Here is a 4,475-nt window from a genome sequence, read left to right on the forward strand (position 1 = left end):
TAAATATATTATTATCTAAATATATTAATACATTTAAATTGATATTTAAATATATTAATATCTTCAAATTAATATTTAATCATATTAATTTAAATTAATGCATATTTAATTAATAAGATTTAATTTCATTTTACTTATTAATTCGATATACATTGAGTGCATTATTACATATTCAATTAATATATTTAAATTAATATTTACATATATATTAATTTCACTTTCATAATATTCATATTGTTTTCATACTGTCAGCTATTTTTATTGCCCATTCCCCTTATTTATATTATACTTTTCTTTATTGCTTCTTCTCAACATTTGTCTTGATGACGGGCCTTGGTTTAGACTCGAAACATCGACAAATAAAATTTTCTGCTATGGAGCAATTATGATATCTCAGTTACAAGATCATCACCACAAAAATATACAAAGACTAATTTAGCATCACAACAAATTCTTTAGCATAGCAATATTTGCAACATTATCCAAGCATTTTAACATATGTATCACAACTCCTTTATGCCTTTACCTTGCATTACATCAGCTCATCATGATTTATCAAGGCCATCAACACTAGCATCAAGCCATCAACACAAACATCAAGCCATCAACACAAATATAACCAAATGAAACAACATCTTCATTCAACTAGATCGTACCATTTTCTTTTTGCTCCTTTGCATTGTTGATCCTGTTCATTAGTGCATCCATTGTCTTTTGTTCATTAGTGAATACATTGCCTTGTTGTTGCTCCTTTAGTGTTCCTTGTTGCTACTCTTTTGTTTCTCCTTTAGTGTTCCTTGTTGCTGCTCCTTTGTTGTTCCTTGCTACCATTCCTTTGCCTTTGTTGCTCCTTCATTGTTCCCTGATGCTGCTCCTTTTCCATCAATGACAACACTGCCATCAATCTTTTCTTATATTTTTCATTATTTTGATCTGGATACATAACACATTATGATTGTGGGTTCACATGTTGATTGCTTGCTTGTGCAAGTGTACGTTGGGTATAACAATGTGATGGAATGGTTATGTGTTAATTGAAGATTTCATGCATATCTATGATGCATTTTATAAATGTGGTAATAATAAATTATAAAGATGGCATATACTATTGTGTTAGATGGTTTTCTAATTGACATTTTGAGATTGGAGATGCAATGATTTGTAGCCTTGGTAAAGAAGGCTACGTTTTTTAAATTTTAAGATCGATATTTAAAACTCGCAATGGATTTATGGTAAACATGCTAATATATATGTATATATATGCAATTATGAATTAAAAAACCAAGCTGATGTATATGTTTAATTGTGTTTTGGTTTGAGACATGTGACTGATGAGAATTTTGAAGAGGTGTCAATATTTGTAGGGTAATGTGCTTGGATTAACATGGAAAGGCGAAATCTGGTATATGTTTATTATATTTTATTAATGCACTAATGACTGAGTGTGTGTGGTAGCACATAGGAAGACTCAGTAGCAACAAAAGAAAGAATGAACAGTGGCATGGTACAACATGATATGGACCAAGTCTATCAAGAAAAAAAGAAGGGGGAAATCCATTAAAAGAAAAGGAACCTTAAGAGACTTGAAGGCTCAGATCAAGGTTTGTGTTAGGATATTCTGACACATAGGAAATAGTTAAGTATAACTTGATCTAGTGTAGAATTAGATAAAGTGTGTTTCTTTACTATGTACTTTTGTAACTTACAATCTGACGGTCACGATATGTAGTGAACCGACGGTTCATTCTCTCCTTGGTATTACCAACACTTGATCCGTGGCTAAACACCTGATTAGTCCATGATCTCTATTTAAAGAGCATGGAGGGTCATTTGTAGGGTAATTGTTCATGAGAGAAGCTTATGTAAATTTTCATTCTTTTATTAATAAATTGCCTGAAGTGGCTGCGTTGGCTCAGGCTGTGGATTGTTTCCCTCTTAGAGGGTTTTAACCACGTCAACAATCTTGGTGTATTGATCTGTGATCTATTTGTGAGCAGTGTCCTTTGGTGTTCTGTCTGAGGAACTTACCCTGTAAATTCCTACATGGTATCAAAGCCAAGTTGAGGGCCGCATCCATTGGTGATCCAAATCTAAAGCCAATAAAACTGCATCTGACTGTTGTTTCCTAGATCTACTGTTTCTAACTGCTTTCGGGCTGAGAGGACTACTCTATTGTGTTAGGAGCATCTGTTCCAGTGAGGAACCCCTTTCATTTCATGCGAAAAGATTTTTGGTAGCCCTAGCTATGTCACTTTTAATATCTGGAGGTATATAGTGTTTATTTGCAGTTTTTAGTTATTTTCTCTCTGTTTATTTCGGTTTATTTAGCACTTCTTTTATTATCAGATCTATACCTTTCATTTCTGTGTATGCTCTTTGCCTTGTGACTATGTACGATCTGGGAAAATCATAAACATAAAGGAAAGATTTTTCTCATGCGTATACTCTTTTCCATTGCGCCTTAGTGTGATCTCGGAAAATCAGAAACATTGAGGAAAATATATAGTTTTCGGCTAAAGCTAACTTCAAGCCATAAGGTTTGTTTTTTTTTTGTATGCCAATGTTGGGTTTTGTGTTTTTTGTTTTGTATGCAAAAAGATCTTTTTCAAGTAAGCATTCACCCCAAAGCTTCAGTGACTTAAAAAAAAAAAAAAAAAACCCTTCCTCTTTTCCAAAAATTAGTAACCTTTTAATCTAGCTCACTTGGTCCAAAGCTACTTTATAGGAATAGAGGTCTTGAGTTCAAGTTTTTCTTGGTCCAAAGATACTTTATTAGAAAAAGTTTGGAAAGGGGGCAACTTTTTTTTTAAATATAACATTATCATTCATTTCTGCACATTCCCGCACTTCGTTGGCATCTTCAACAACTTTTCTTCAAAAAGCCATAACTTCTTCATCCGGAAGCCGTTTTCAAAGCCGTTTTTTTTTAATCGGCCTATTTTTTTCGAGATCTTTCCGTTGGAACACTTATTTCCAGCATATACAACTTCAGTTTCTATTAAAATGGAAAGTCCGTGCCAAGTTATTCTTGACAACACCAACTACTTCCAATGCTGGTCCTACATTGTGGATTTACTTAGAAGTAAAGGTATTTACAGAATAGCCTCAGGCCAAGAAACCAAACCGAAAGATGAAGATAAGGCAGCCAAATTGGAAAATAGGCAAGATCAAGCATGTGGGTTGATAGGGATGTCTATTTCTCCATACCTTACATTCCACATCACAGAAATTGATAATCCTTATGAATCAATGAAACAGATCACTAAAGTTTTGGAATTAAAAATGAACTTAGAGCCCATCAACTCGAAAATGAGTTGCTTACATTGCACCCCAATAATTTTTCTTCCATTGAATATTTTTTGTCCAAGTTCAAGACCCTTAGACTTCTCTTGGAAGGTGTTAAGGTTAAGAAAGAAGATGGTAACCTCATCTATTCCATTCTTAGTAAGTTGGGACCAGCCTACGCTGTGTTTGTTTCCACCTTCCATTCTACAAGAGAAGCCTTCATTTCTCAAGGACAAGACTACAAGTCCCCTTCCTTTGATTCCTTTTGTGATTCTTTAATAAGAGAATAAGAAAAACTCTTACACCTTGGTCTTCTTAATCTTGGAAACTCTTCTAAGACAGCCTTAGCCACCTAGCAGCAACCAAATTTAAAGAATCCTAAGAAGTTGTATCCTAAAAGGAATGGTCCTAAACCAAACAAGGGTCCTAAGCAATTTTAGCCTCAAAATTACAAATCATTTCAACAAAATGATAAGGCAAATAAAAACAAAGGGAAGAAGACTGATCGACATTACCACTTTTGTAATTGAGATGGCCACTTAGAATCCAAATGCTTTAAGAAGATGGAAACCTTGGAAGCAGCAATGAAGAAGCATAACATCCATTTGGAACACTCTTCAACTTCAACTTCAACTTCATCTTCAGGAATAGCACTTTCTGCATGTGGTTGTCAAACATCTCGGTCTGGATATGCATTAAATGTATCTTATTCTTCTAATTCTCATGAGTGGCTCATTGATTCTGGAGCTTCTTATCACATGACAAAAAACAAAGCCATGTTTTCTTCTTTAAATGATTGTAACACCAGAAATATATATGTTGGTGATGATAGATCTCTTAGTGTTGTAGGGACTGGAACTGTTCATATAGACAATGGTCAATTTAATGATGTATTATGTGTTCCAACCTTATCCTGCAACCTTCTATCTATATATCAGATAACTCATTCAGGTGAAGGTAAAATCGTTGAATTTTCACCTCACGATGTTGTAATTAAGGACCTAAGAGATCCTAGATAGACTTTAGCTACTGGCATTGTTGATGATTCTACAAGGTTGTATAAGTTTAACAAATTTGGGTCATTAAATATTCCCTCGGTATTTGTTGCTCATAATGATGAAGTGAGCAAACTTTGGCATGAGCAATTTGGTCACTTAAACTATCGCTCCCTTCAGAATCTATGTAAATAA

Source organism: Pinus tabuliformis, chromosome 8 (genome assembly GCF_031772625.1).
Source record: "Pinus tabuliformis cultivar Carrire ecotype Pingquan chromosome 8, CPIR1, whole genome shotgun sequence".
NCBI classification, from domain to species: Eukaryota; Viridiplantae; Streptophyta; class Pinopsida; order Pinales; family Pinaceae; genus Pinus; species Pinus tabuliformis.